We start from the raw sequence: 14,848 nt of genomic DNA, 5'->3' as shown, positions 1-14,848 counted from the left end.
GAGTGGCGCAGCGGAAGCGTGCTGGGCCCATAACCCAGAGGTCGATGGATCGAAACCATCCTCTGCTAAGAATGCTTTACTTATGGACATGTTTCATCCCAAACAATGAGCAACTTCCACATCCTGCTTGTTCGTTCAGAAAATCTGTGTGTTTGTGTGTGCATGCCCTGTTCAAACTCCTCATTGACTAAGCCACGTGAATGAGATAGAAAAATAGTAGGGCAAGCAAATCGTGTCCCAGTGGCCTGTCGAAGTAGTTGTTCATCCGGATTACTTTGTGTGCTGGCCTTGTTTAAATGCCAATGATGTTGTTGTCACTAAAGCCAAGGTCTTTCACAGCCCCGGTGGCCTAATGGATAAGGCACTGGCCTCCTAAGACAGGAATTGTGGGTTCGTTTCCGATCTGATGTGGATTACAGCAGAGTGGCGCAGCGGAAGCGTGCTGGGTCCATAACCCAGAGGTCGATGTATCGAAACCATCCTCTGCTAAGACTGCTTTACTTATGTACATGTTTCATCCCAAACACAGAGCAACTTCCACATCCTGCTTGTTCGTTCAGAAAATCTGTGAGTTTGTGTGTGTGTGCCCTGTTCAAATGCATCATTGACTAAGCTACCTGAAGGACAATTAGTAGGGCAAGCGAATCGTGTCCCAGTGGCCTGTCGAAGTAGTCGTTCATCCAGATTACTTTGTGTGCTGGCCTTGTTTAAATGTCACTAAAGACAAGGTCTTTCACAGCCCCGGTGGCCTAATGGATAAGGCACTGGCCTCCTAAGCCAGGGATTTTGGGTTCGAGTCCCATCTGGGGTGGTTTACAGCAGAGTGGCGCAGTGGAAGCGTGCTGCGCCCATAACCCAGAGGTCGATGGATCGAAACCATCCACTGCTTTACTTACGTACATGTTTTATCCCAATCAAAGACCAACTTCCACATCCTGCTTGTTCGTTCAGAAAATCTGTGTGTTTGTGTGTGCATGCCCTGTTCAAACTCCTCATTGACTAAGCCACCTGAATGAGATGGACAATTAGTAGGGCAAGCGAATCGTGTCCCAGTGGCCTGTCGAAGTAGTTTTTCATCCGGATTACTTTGTGTGCTGGCCTTGTTTAAATGCCAATGATGTTGTTGTCACCAAAGCCAAGGTCTTTCACAGCCCCGGTGGCCTAATGGATAAGGCACTCTTCTCCTAAGCCAGGAATTCTGGGTTTGTTTCCCATCTGGTGTGAATTACAGCAGAGTGGCGCAGCGGAAGCGTGCTGGGCCCATAACCCAGAGGTCGATGGATCGAAACCATCCTCTGCTAAGACTGCTTTATTTATGTATATGTTTTATCCCAAAAAAAGAACAACTTCCCCATCCTGCTAGATCGTTCAGAACAATCTGGGTTGGTTTACAGCAGAGTGCCGCAGCGGAGGCGTGCTGGGCCCATGACCCAGAGGTCGATGGATTGAAACCATCCTCTGCTAAGACTGCTTTACTTATGTACATGTTTTATCCCAAACAAAGAGTGAAGTGGTTTTCAATCTTTCCGAAAAATAACTTCGCAGAGATCTTTGATGCCAGAAATAATTAGACTTTATTTTCGAACGCCATTCCGTTCCATAGAACGGCGCTCTAACGCTCTGGCTCTCCGGCCCACTGGCCCTCTGGCCTTCCAGCGCGCTCCCGAGTATATTTTGGTTCAGAGTTATATACATAAATCTTCTTCCAAAGAAGGTAGCACACCCTATAGATAGTTTTGGGTAAAGGTCTTTTACCATGTGACCTCTCGGAATAGAATTTTCTGCAGCAAACAACATTCCATTCAAGGTCTTTCACATACACAGAAGAAATCCAAAGTCACAGACAGAAGAAATAATTGTGTCCAAATATATAGCTAAATTACTTGTTTTCTAAATAATAAAGTCTTCAACAAGAGCAACTTCCACATCCTGCTTGTTTGTTCAGAAAATCTGTGTGTTTGCCCTGTTCAAACTCCTCATTGTCTAAACCACCTGAATGAGATGGACAATTAGTAGGGCAAGCAAATCTTGTCCCAGTGGCCTGACGAAGTAGTCGTTCATCTGGATTACTTTGTGTGCTGGCCTTGTTTAAATGCCAATGATGTTGTTGTCACTAAAGCCAAAGTAATGGGGGCACATGAACACAGGTCTTTCAGAGCCCCGGTGGCCTAATGGATAAGGGACTGGCCTCCTAAGACAGAAATTGTGGGTTCGAGTCCCATCTTGGGTGGTTTACAGCAGAGTGGCGCAGCGGAAGCGTGCTGGGCCCATAACCCAGAGGTCGATGGATCGAAACCATCCTCTGCTAAGAATGCTTTACTTATGTACATGTTTTATCCCAAACAAAGAGCAACTTCCACATCCTGCTTGTTCGTTCAGAAAATCTGTGTGTTTGTGTGTGCATGCCCTGTTCAAACTACTCATTGACTAAGTCACGTGAATGAGATGGACAATTAGTAGGGCAAGCGAATCGTGTCCCAGTGGCCTGTCTAAGTAATTGTTCATCCGGATTAATTTGTGTTCTGGCCTTGTTTAAATGCCAATGATGTTTTTGTCACTTATGTACATGTTTTATCCCAAACAAAGAGCAACTTCCACATCCTGCTTGTTCGTTTCAGAAAATCTGTGAGTTTGTGTGTGTATACCCTGTTCAAACGCGTCATTGACTAAGCTACCTGAAGGACAATTAGTAGGGCAAGCGAAATCTTGTCCCAGTGGCCTGTCGAAGTAGTTGTTCATCCGGATTACTTTGTGTGCTGACCTTGTTTAAATGCCAATGATGTTGTTGTCACTAAAGCCAAGGTCTTTCACAGCCCCGGTGGCCTAATGGATAAGGCACTGGCCTCCTAAGCCAGGGATTGTGGGTTCGAGTCCCATCCGGGGTGGTTTACAGCAGAGTGGCGCAGCGGAAGCGTGCTGGGCCCATAACCCAGAGGTCGAAGGATCGAAACCATCCTCTGCTAAGACTGCTTTATTTATGTAAATGTTATATCCCAATCAAAGACCAACTTCCACATCCTGCTTGTTCGTTCAGAAAATCTGTGTGTTTGTGTGTGCATGCCCTGTTCAAACTCCTCATTGACTAAGCCACCTGAATGAGATGGACAATTAGTAGGGCAAGCGAATCGTGTCCCAGTGGCCTGTCGAAGTAGTTGTTCATCCGGATTACTTTGTGTGCTGGCCTTGTTTAAATGCCAATTTTGTTGTTGTCACTTAAGCCAAGGTCTTTCATACCCCCAGTGGCCTAATGGATAAGGCACTGGCCTCCTAAGACAGGAATTGTGGGTTCGTTTCCGATCTGATGTGGATTACAGCAGAGTGGCGCAGCGGAAGCGTGCTGGGCCCATAACCCAGAGGTCGATGGATCGAAACCATCCTCTGCTAAGAATGCTTTACTTATGGACATGTTTCATCCCAAACAAAGAGCAAATTCCACATCCTGCTTGTTCGTTCAGAAAATCTGTGTGTTTGTGTGTGCATGCCCTGTTCAAACTCCTCATTGATTAAGCCACGTGAATGAGATAGACAAATAGTAGGGCAAGCAAATCGTGTCCCAGTGGCCTGTCGAAGTAGTTGTTCATCCGGATTACTTTGTGTGCTGGCCTTGTTTAAATACCAATGATGTTGTTGTCACTAAAGCCAAGGTCTTTCACAGCCCCGGTGGCCTAATGGATAAGGCACTGGCCTCATAAGACAGGAATTGTGGGTTCGTTTCCGATCTGATGTGGATTACAGAAGAGTGGCGCAGCGGAAGCGTGCTGGGCCCATAACCCAGAGGTCGATGGATTGAAACCATCCTCTGCTAAGACTGCTTCACTTATGTACATGCTTTATCCCAAACACAGAGCAACTTCCACATCCTGCTTGTTCGTTCAGAAAATCTCTGAGTTTGTGTGTGTGTGCCCTGTTCAAATGCGTCATTGACTAAGCTACCTGAAGGACAATTAGTAGGGCAAGCGAATCGTGTCCCAATGGCCTGTCGAAGTAGTCGTTCATCCAGATTACTTTGTGTGCTGGCCTTGTTTAAATGCCAATGATGTTGTTGTCACTAAAGCCAAGGTCTTTCAGAGCCCCGGTGGCCTAATGGATAAGGCACTGGCCTCCTAAGCCAGGGATTGTGGGTTCGAGTCCCATCTGGGGTGGTTTACAGCAGAGTGGCGCAGCGGAAGCGTGCTGGGCCCATAACCCAGAGGTCGATGGATCGTAACCATCCTCTGCTAAGACTGCTTTACTTATGTACATGTTTTATCCCAATCAAAGACCAACTTCCACATCCTGCTTGTTCGTTCAGAAAATCTGTGTGTTTGTGTGTGCATGCCCTGTTCAAACTCCTCATTGACTAAGGCACCTGAATGAGATGGACAATTAGTAGGGCAAGCGAATCGTGTCCCAGTGGCCTGTCAAAGTAGTTGTTCATCCGGATTACTTTGTGTGCTGGCCTTGTTTAAATGCCAATGATGTTGTTGTCACTAAAGCCAAGGTCTTTCACAGCCCCGGTGGCCTAATGGATAAGGCACTCTTCTCCTAAGCCAGGAATTCTGGGTTCGTTTCCCATCTAGTGTGGATTACAGCGGAAGCGTGCTGGGCCCATAACCCAGAGGTCGATGGATCGAAACCATCCTCTGCTAAGACTGCTTCACTTATGTATATGTTTTATCCCAAACAAAGAGCAACTTCCACATCCTGCTTGTTCGTTCAGAAAATCTGTGGGTACTTCTCAATATCCTTCCTCGTCTCCTTGCTCCTCCGTCCTCCATCCTATGACCCGGAAACCAATCAAGCACAGCCATCTTGAAGGACATCTCAATTCTCTAATTGCACCGCGAGGAGTCGAGGATCGAGGAGTGAGGAGGCTTTCAGAGGAGTTATGAGCAAGGATACACAGGTGTATCCTATGCGGAAGTGTTTTATTGACTAAACGTGACGCACGTACACTGTAACTGGTTTCCGTAATTTGAACAGTATTTTACTGTAATATGTACTGTAAGATACTGTAAAATGTTTATACAGTATGTTACTGTAAACAGCAAAGGATTATGGGAAAATAAATGGTCACTACTGTAATTCTTCTCTACTGTAAATCAATTTACAGTAGTAAACTTGCCCGCGAAGAACTGACCAATGGCAAGAGAGATTTCTTTTGAATTTTTTTGACTGTATGGTTGAAGTGGCAGTTAATGTGGACAAAAGATGTACAGGTAACTCCAAAAAGGTTAGTATATTATTTCTATTGTATGTAAAACAAACATTTGCAAATGTTGTCATTTATGTTAACAGCAAACTAACATGATTTGACTTTTTGTTTTCGTCGGAATGGTTTTTGGTGCCTTTTTTTCCTGACTGTCGGCCGGATATCCGTCACGGTGATAATATTAACTGGTAAGTAACGTTAAGCTAAGTTATCCGAAATATTCTTTTAGTAAAACGATAACAATAACGTTTGTGTATTCCTCTGCCTCTTTAACGTAAGCTCGCCAGGCGAAGTCGTCGGTTAGTAATGTTAACCGCAACGAACTAACGTTAACGTGTCATGAAATACTGAGGTAAAGTGAGATAGACGAAACCCTTGTTTAAGTGAGGTTTTTTAAACAATATTTTCAAGTATATGCTTTGATTTATTTTCAGGTTTGTGATCTGTATAATGTCTGCAGTCTGCAACGATGGAGGTGTGTTGGAGCCTTTTCATTGCCGTCTTAACGGTGATAACATCAACAGGTAGGTTAACTTCACCTAAATAAGCCGAAGCATATACTTGAAAATATTGTTTAAAAAAACTCACTTAAACAAGGGTTTCGTCTATCTCACTTTACCTCAGTATTTCACGACACGTTAACGTTAGTTCGTTGCGGTTAACATTACTAACAGACGACTTCGCCTGGCGAGCTTACGTTAAAGAGTCAGAGGAATACTGAGGTAAAGTGAGATAGACGAACCCCTTGTTTAAGTGAGTTTTTTTTAAACAATATTTTCAAGTATATGCTTTGATTTATTTTCAGGTTTGTGATCTGTATAATGTCTGCAGTCTGCAACGATGGAGGTGTGTTGGAGCCTTTTCATTGCCGTCTTAACGGTGATAACATCAACAGGTAGGTTAACTTCACCTAAATAAGCCGAAGTAAACTTATTAAACAGAGAAAAATAATAACTTTTGTATGTTCCGTCCCCTATTTATCACAATTTAGCTAGTTAGGCAGATGTAACAACGTGCACAGTGAGCTAACGTGAAAAAATAAGTTAAAGGAATAGTGCACCTCAAAAATAAATTCTGTCATAATTACTTGCCGACAAGTTGTTCTAAACCTGCATGAAGTTTTCTTCTGAACATAAAAAGAAGATATTTTGAAGAATGTTGGTAATGGAACAGTTTGACTTCTATAATAATAAAAAAATACTATGGATGTCAATGGGGACCAGAAACTGTTTGGTTACTCATGTTTTTTTTTTAATATCTTTTGTATACAGCACAAGAAATAAATTAATACAGGTTGTGAACAAGTTGAGGCTGAGAATACATAATTTTCATTTTTTAAGTAAACTAACCCTTTCAGCCACACCATTGTTAATTACATCTTTTGTTTTATTTTCAAGTTTGTGGTCTGAATCATGTCTGCAATGTCGGAGGTGTGTTTTGGAGTCTTGTGATTGCCGTCGTAATGGTGATGACATCTACAGGTGAGTAACATGACATCAACTAAATTAGCTGAAGTATGCGTTAGTTAAGCAGGCAAACATAATATAATTAACTGCCGATGAAACCAACGGAAGGGGAGAAAACGGGTTTACCAGGCAGCAGAGTTAAAGTGCTTTTAAATAATCGTCCATCAGTTTCTGTTCTTTATTTTGAATTTGCAGAAGCCATTCCCTCCGGACTGTACATTACTGCTGACGCTCTCCACTAAAACACAGAGGTTGACATTTGAGGAGGAGGAGGAAAGGGTTAGCAATATACCATTATCAATATAGCAAAATTTTGCTAACTAATATTTTAAATGTTGTTTCATTTATTAAAAACTATAAACACCATACAACATCATATCTTACATCATCTTTACCCCTCATGTCGTTGTTGTTAGTAACAAGTTCTGTTATTGTATTTTATTTCTGTGAACTATAATATCACTAAAAGGCTGCTGTGACTTTGTCTGTTTCAGGAGAGTCTGTTCTCTAAGCAAAAACATGGATGCTGACTATGAAGGGCAGAATCATCATCCAGCTAACAGACTCTGGTTCAGCATTAGCTGTCCATTTCGTCAAATGCAGAATTAGGTAACCCAAAATATATATATTTTTTACATTACATTTACATTCATTCATTTGGCAGACACTTTTATCCAAAGCAACTTACATTGTATTTAAGTTTAAAGGAACACGCTACCGTTTTTTTAAATAGGGGTTTTTCACTGTCTCCCCTATATTTAGATAAGTGGGCAAACGCATTTTTGTCTCAGTGCATGCATTGTCTTATGGTGCGTTCACACCAAACGTGAATAGAACATCCAAGTGAGCCTTAGTGTTATTTATCAGTGGAGACAGTTTTCAAAAAATGTCAGCTAGTCGTTCAAGTTGCATAGTTCGCCGGTGCTAGGCTAGCGCGAGTCAACGGTATCTGCTAGCCTGCCATTAAAAACCGTTTTACCCACTCCACAGTACACCAAAAGCAAATAAATTATAACGCCAGACTGTCGATGTAAATGTCTGTTGAGAGAATAATGTTAGAAATCAAATTACCCTTTCATCGTATTGCAATAGTTATACTTTGTTCCCTGTATTTATTAGCACAGTCTACAGCAGCGGCGGAGTGATATTAAGTTACCTAGGCAACCGAGCACGCCGGTCCACTATTTACCTGCCGCTGACACTCATCACTACAGAAGCTGTTCTGTGTTTACTTTTCGGCGCAGTACTACTAACCGGAGCAAAGTAAAATTCCGCCGCTGCTGAGAAACTAGTTCCTGTAAATGTAATGAGATCATTGAGATGCAAGAGTAGTTTGATTTCTAACATTATTCTCTCAACAGACATTTACATCGACAGTCTGGCGTTATAATTTATTTGCTTTTAGTGTACTGTGGAGTGGGTAAAACTGTTTTTAATGGCAGGCTAGCAGATACCGTTGACTCGCGCTTCCCTAGCACTGGCGAACTATGCAACTTGAACGACTGGATGAAATTTTTTGAAAACTGTCTCCACCGATAAATAACACTAAGGCTCACTTGGAAATGAGCCCCGATGTCCAAAATTCCGAACCACCCCTTTAAGTCAATGTAAAGACGCAATTATGCACGTCTAGAAGTCAATCAACATCAGCCATCTTGCAAACAGACAACCGTCTAGCACTTGCCCCTCCCACAAAAAGCGGATTTCGCCTCGGACGCGCGTCAATTTCGCTTCAAACGCTTGCTTTTTACGCTTGTCAATTTCGCTTTGGATTCAAAATGTTCAAGCGTCCAATTAGATGAGGTAGATGAGAATTTTATGCTCTATTCGCGCTTGGCAGCGCCGCCGGATAGCATGTCCGGATAGCATGTCCTGAGTAAAAGGGACCCCCCCCTTTAGCTTATTCACCGTATCCCCCAGAGTGAGATAAGTCATTCATACATTTTTCATCTCCGTGTGTGCTGTAACTCTGTCTGACGCACCCACCACTAGCCTACAGTAGCTTAGCCCAGAGACTGGATGTAAATAGCTTCAGCTAGCATACTAATCCCAATAAGTAATAAAATAACACCAACATTTTCCTATTTACATGTTGTGATTTGTATAGTCACAGCGTGTACAAATAAAAAGGTCATATGAGACACAGCCATCTTTTAACCATATAAATACTGGGAAATATATTCTCAGAAGGCAAAGCACTGCTACTTGGGCTGAATGATTACCGCAACTCTGAGCTCCTCACCACGGGGCTTCTCAGGTGCTGCAAGCAAATCACTCTACAGAAGTAGCAGTGCTTCGCCTTCTGAGAATATAGTTCCCAGTATTTTTATGGTTAAAAGATGGCTGTGTCTCATGTCACCTTGTTATTTGCACACACTGTGACTATACAAATCACAATATGTAAATAGGAAAATGCTGCGTTATTTTGTCACTTATTGGGAGCAGTATGCTAGCTGGAGCCGTTTACCTCCAGTATTTGTGCTTAGCTAGGCTAGCGGTGGGTGCGTCAGACAGAGTTACGGAGATGAAAAAGGTATGTATGGACTTATCTAACTCTGGGGGATACGGTGAATAAGCTAAAGTCCCAAAAATGTGTGTTCCTTTAAGACTAGGCGATTTCCTAGGCAGATATTGACTTGGGACTATATTGCGGTGAAGCACAGGTGAAGCACTGCTACTTGGGCGCAGAGATATCACGCAACACCTGAAATCCCCCAACTTCCGTCAACATACCGGCGTGAATATTAGTTAGCTATTTTTCCTACAGTAGACATAGTGAATGGCGATGAATATGGCGGATTTGTGAGAGACGAAGAGGATGACTTCTCAAAAAAGTTGAGGACTGCAGAATGGATCAACGCAGAGAAATCCTCGGTAGCTGAGACACAACTGCGGGTACCTCATCTTGATCTGACACGTTGAGCCTGGTCATCGATGGCAGTACCTTGTCCCACTCGCCACAGCACAGATACTCTATTTCAGTCGGCATAGGCTGGCATATTTCCCCACACTCACACCACCAGTTCGTGTCAGCTCTCATCCTCACGTCCTCAGGCTGTTGAGCGATCGCAACCTCCTCCTCCTGTCGTTCTATTTCCAAAGCATGCAGCTCCTCTTCTGAAAACTCTGGTTCGTAGAGGTATGGTTCTGGATCTTGACTGTCTGAGAAGTCACCCTCTTCGTCTCTCACAAAAACCGCCATGTTTATCGCCATTCACTGTGTCTACTGTAGGAAAAATAGCCAGCTAATATTCACGCCGGTATGTTGAAGGAAGTTGGGTGGTTTCAGGTGTTGCGTGATATCTGTGCCCAAGTAGCAGTGCTTCACCTGTGCTTCGTCCCAAGTCAATCTCTGCCTAGGAGATCGCCTAGTCTTAATCTGCATTGCTATTTGTACTTGTTGTGAATACGCAGGCCACAAGAAGTAATTGAGTTTTTTTTAATCGCTTTTACTCACAACATGCTATCCGGCAACAAAGGGTTCCAATTTATTATGCTTAGCTAAGCTAGCGGTGGCACTTCCAGACTAAGACAATGAGACAAAAATGCGTTTGCCCATCTATCTAAATATAGGGGAGACGGTGAAAACCTCCTGTTTCAAAAAATAGGTGGTGTGTTCCTAATATTAAGTTATCCATTCCCTGGAAGTCAAACTCATTGTTTCAGCATTCTTGCATCTTTCTCTGCTGTTTAAGCTACACAGGAATGTATTGTAAAGGAATGAAGCTTAAATTATTTGAATGTAATGGATTATGAGTTAATTATGTACCATCCCTCTAGGTGCATTCAGAATCAGATGTTTTGCTTTTATCAACATAAAAGTACATGCAGCATCAAGTTTGAGAGTTAGGGCAAATTCTGACAATACCCCTCTCAAAATTAATGTATTTTTTCCCCCTTTGTGCTTGCAGGTTTATTCTGAGAATTAACCCTGATGGCACCAAACACTAAAGGCACAGAGCAGATGGAAATCTGGAAAGATCCAAAAAAGCATCAGCCTGAACCCCTCAGTGTTTCTCATCAGAGGGCTTGTCAACTTTGACTGGCAAAATTACTGAAATGTAACAACACAAACTGACTTTTATTGTATTTTATTATTTTAAGGCCTGTTTTGGTTTTCAGTGTGTGTACCTTATTGCCATGCTACAGATATAAATGGTCCCCAGGAGATAAGTTCTATGGACTTTGGTGATTGTGCCTTTTTTTTTCTTCAGCTATTGAGGTCAAGATTTGTAATTTGTACTTCTAAAAACAAAATGTTCAACGATCAAAAAGAATATTATAAGGACAAATGTTCATGAGTTGTTGTAATTTTTGGGGGTGGGGTAAACATGTAAAAAAAAAAAAAAAAAAAAACTCAATACTAATACTGTAAATGACAATACGGTAATATTACTGTAAATCCAAATACAGTAAAGGTACAGTATACTGTAAGTGGAAATACAGTAAAGGTACAGTACTGTAAGTGAAAATACAGTAAAGGTACAGTATACTGTAAGTGAAAATACAGTAATAATACTGTAAAACATTTTACAGTATATTACTGGCATCCAGCTGCCAGTAAGTTACTGTAAAATTTACAGCAATCTCTTTACAGTGTATACATTCTCCTCCCCCTTGACATCGGTCATAATAATTTGAATTTATACTTTACCTTTGCAGTTTATATAAACCACACATCTCACATATTTCAGGAGGGTATCTTGCTTTATTATTATTCATTATGAATTTCTTAAATAAACAAGCTTCAACAACATAAGGGAAGATCCTTTGAGCGCTACTGATGACGCTGTGAAGTGACATTCGAGTGAGCAAGTATTCCAATGCCAATGATGTTTTTGTCACTTATGTACATGTTTTATCCCAAACAAAGAGCAACTTCCACATCCTGCTTGTTCGTTTCAGAAAATCTGTGAGTTTGTGTGTGTATACCCTGTTCAAATGCGTCATTGACTAAGCTACCTGAAGGACAATTAGTAGGGCAAGCGAATCTTGTCCCAATGGCCTGTCGAAGTAGTCGTTCATCCGGATTACTTTGTGTCTGGCCTTGTTTAAATGCCAATGATGTTGTTGTCACTAAAGCCAAGGTCTTTCACAGCCCCAGTGGCCTAATGGATAAGGCACTGGCCTCCTAAGCCAGGGATTGTGGGTTCGAGTCCCATCTGGGGTGGTTTACAGCAGAGTGGCGCAGCGGAAGCGTGCTGGGCCCATAACCCAGAGGTCGATGGATCGAAACCATCCTCTCCTAAGACTGCTTTACTTATGTACAGGTTTTATCCCAAACATAGAGCAACTTCCACATCCTGCTTGTTCGTTCAGAAAATCTGTCTGTTTGTGTGTGCATGCCCTGTTCAAACTCCTCATTGACTAAGTCACGTGAATGAGATGGACAATTAGTAGGGCAAGCGAATCGTGTCCCAGTGGCCTGTCTAAGTAATTGTTCATCCGGATTAATTTGTGTGCTGGCCTTGTTTACATGCCAATGATGTTTTTGTCACTTATGTACATGTTTTATCCCAAACAAAGAGCAACTTCCACATCCTGCTTGTTCGTTTCAGAAAATCTGTGAGTTTGTGTGTGTATACCCTGTTCAAATGCGTCATTGACTAAGCTACCTTAAGGACAATTAGTAGGGCAAGCGAATCTTGTCCAAATGGCCTGTCGAAGTAGTCGTTCATCCGGATTACTTTGTGTGCTGGCCTTGTTTAAATGCCAATGATGTTGTTGTCACTAAAGCCAAGGTCTTTCACAGCCCTGGTGGCCTAATGGATAAGGCACTGGCCTCCTAAGACAGGAATTGTGGGTTCGTTTCCGATCTGATATGGATAACAGCAGAGTGGCGCAGCGGAAGCGTGCTGGGCCCATAACCCAGAGGTCGATGGATCGAAACCATCCTCTGCTAAGAATGCTTTACTTATGGACATGTTTCATCCCAAACAAAGAGCAACTTCCACATCCTGCTTGTTCTTTCAGAAAATCTGTGAGTTTGTGTGTGTGTGCCCTGTTCAAATGCGTCATTGACTAAGCTACCTGAAGGACAATTAGTAGGCCAAGCGAATCGTGTCCCAGTGGCCTGTCGAAGTAGTCGTTCATCCAGATTACTTTGTGTGCTGGCCTTGTTTAAATGCCAATGATGTTGTTGTCACTAAAGCCAAGGTCTTTCACAGCCCCGGTGGCCTAATGGATAAGGCACTGGCCTCCTAAGACAGGAATTGTGGGTTTGTTTCCGATCTAATGTGGATTACAGCAGAGTGGCGCAGCGGAAGCGTGCTGGGCCCATAACCCAGAGGTCGATGGATCGAAACCATCCTCTGCTAAGACTGCTTCACTTATGTATATGTTTTATCCCAAACAAAGAGCAACTTCCACATCCTGCTTGTTCGTTCAGAAACTCTGTGAGTTTGTGTGTGTGTGCCCTGTTCAAATGCGTCATTGACTAAGCTACCTGAAGGACAATTAGTAGGGCAAGCGAATCGTGTCCCAGTGGCCTGTCGAAGTAGTCGTTCATCCAGATTACTTTGTGTGCTGGCCTTGTTTAAATGCCAATGATGTTGTTGTCACTAAAGCCAAGGTCTTTCACAGTTTTATCCCAAAAAAAGAGCAACTTCCACATCCTGCTAGTTCGTTCAGAACAATCTGGGTTGGTTTACAGCAGAGTGCCGCAGCGGAGGCGTGCTGGGCCCATGACCCAGAGGTCGATGGATCGTAACCATCCTCTGCTAAGACTGCTTTACTTATGTACATGTTTTATCCCAATCAAAGACCAACTTCCACATCCTGCTTGTTCGTTCAGTAAATCTGTGTGTTTGTGTGTGCATGCCCTGTTCAAACTCCTCATTGACTAAGGCACCTGAATGAGATGGACAATTAGTAGGGCAAGCGAATCGTGTCCCAGTGGCCTGTCAGGTAGTTGTTCATCCGGATTACTTTGTGTGCTGGCCTTGTTTAAATGCCAATGATGTTGTTGTCACTAAAGCCAAGGTCTTTCACAGCCCCGGTGGCCTAATGGATAAGGCACTGGCCTCCTAAGACAGGAATTGTGGGTCCGTTTCCGATCTGATGTGGTTTACAGCAGAGTGGCGCAGCGGAAGCGTGCTGGGCCCATAACCTAGAGGTCGATGGATCGAAACCATCCTCTGCTAAGACTGCTTCACTTATGTATATGTTTTATCCCAAACAAAGAGCAACTTCCACATCCTGCTTGTTCGTTTCAGAAAATCTGTGAGTTTGTGCGTGTATACCCTGTTCAAATGCGTCACTGACTAAGCTACCTGAAGGACAATTAGTAGGGCAAGCGAATCTTGTCCCAATGGCCTGTCGAAGTAGTCGTTCATCCGGATTACTTTGTGTGCTGGCCTTGTTTAAATGCCAATGATGTTGTTGTCACTAAAGCCAAGGTCTTTCACAGCCCTGGTGGCCTAATGGATAAGGCACTGGCCTCCTAAGCCAGGGATTGTGGGTCCTAGTCCCATCTGGGGTGGTTTACAGCAGAGTGGCGCAGCGGAAGCGTGCTGGGCCCATAACCCAGAGGTCGATGGATCGAAACCATCCTCTGCTAAGACTGCTTTATTTATGTACATGTTATATCCCAATCAAAGACCAACTTCCACATCCTGCTTGTTCGTTCAGAAAATCTGTGTGTTTGTGTGCGCATGCCCTGTTCAAACTCCTCATTGACTAAGCCACCTGAATGAGATGGACAATTAGTAGGGCAAGCGAATCGTGTCCCAGTGGCCTGGCGAAGTAGTTGTTCATCCGGATTACTTTGTGTGCTGGCCTTGTTTAAATGCCAATGTTGTTGTTGTCACTTAAGCCAAGGTCTTTCATAGCCCCGGTGGCCTAATGGATAAGGCACTGGCCTCCTAAGACAGGAATTGTGGGTTCATTTCCGATCTGATGTGGATAACAGCAGAGTGGCGCAGCGGAAGCGTGCTGGGCCCATAACCCAGAGGTCGATGGATCGAAATGATCCTCTGCTAAGAATGCTTTACTTATGGACATGTTTCATCCCAAACAAAGAGCAACTTCCACATCCTGCTTGTTCGTTCAGAAAATCTGTGTGTTTGTGTGTGCATGCCCTGTTCAAACTCCTCATAGACTAAGCCACGTGAATGAGATAGACAAATAGTAGGGCAAGCAAATCGTGTCCCAGTGGCCTGTCGAAGTAGTTGTTCATCCGGATTACTTTGTG

The 14,848-nt window shown here is 43.2% G+C and overlaps 4 non-coding genes across 4 annotated transcripts; all 4 read left to right on the top strand.

Moving 5' to 3' along the window:
* The first annotated feature begins 738 nt into the window (after positions 1-738).
* On the top strand, positions 739-811 carry trnar-ccu (transfer RNA arginine (anticodon CCU)). The gene has a single exon. It is a non-coding gene; the product is annotated as a tRNA-Arg (tRNA).
* A 2,001-nt stretch (positions 812-2,812) lies between these two features.
* trnar-ccu (transfer RNA arginine (anticodon CCU)) lies at positions 2,813-2,885 on the top strand. Its single transcript has one exon. It is a non-coding gene; the product is annotated as a tRNA-Arg (tRNA).
* Positions 2,886-4,069: 1,184 nt separating this feature from the next.
* On the top strand, positions 4,070-4,142 carry trnar-ccu (transfer RNA arginine (anticodon CCU)). The gene has a single exon. It is a non-coding gene; the product is annotated as a tRNA-Arg (tRNA).
* Positions 4,143-11,754: 7,612 nt separating this feature from the next.
* trnar-ccu (transfer RNA arginine (anticodon CCU)) lies at positions 11,755-11,827 on the top strand. Its single transcript has one exon. It is a non-coding gene; the product is annotated as a tRNA-Arg (tRNA).
* Positions 11,828-14,848: the final 3,021 nt, after the last annotated feature.

Source organism: Siphateles boraxobius, unplaced genomic scaffold (genome assembly GCF_051911475.1).
Source record: "Siphateles boraxobius isolate OS27281-9 unplaced genomic scaffold, OSU_SipBor_1 39, whole genome shotgun sequence".
Lineage (NCBI taxonomy): Eukaryota > Metazoa > Chordata > Actinopteri > Cypriniformes > Leuciscidae > Siphateles > Siphateles boraxobius.
The sequence above is the reverse complement of the archived record's forward strand: the minus strand, read 5'-3'. Positions and strand labels throughout refer to the sequence as shown.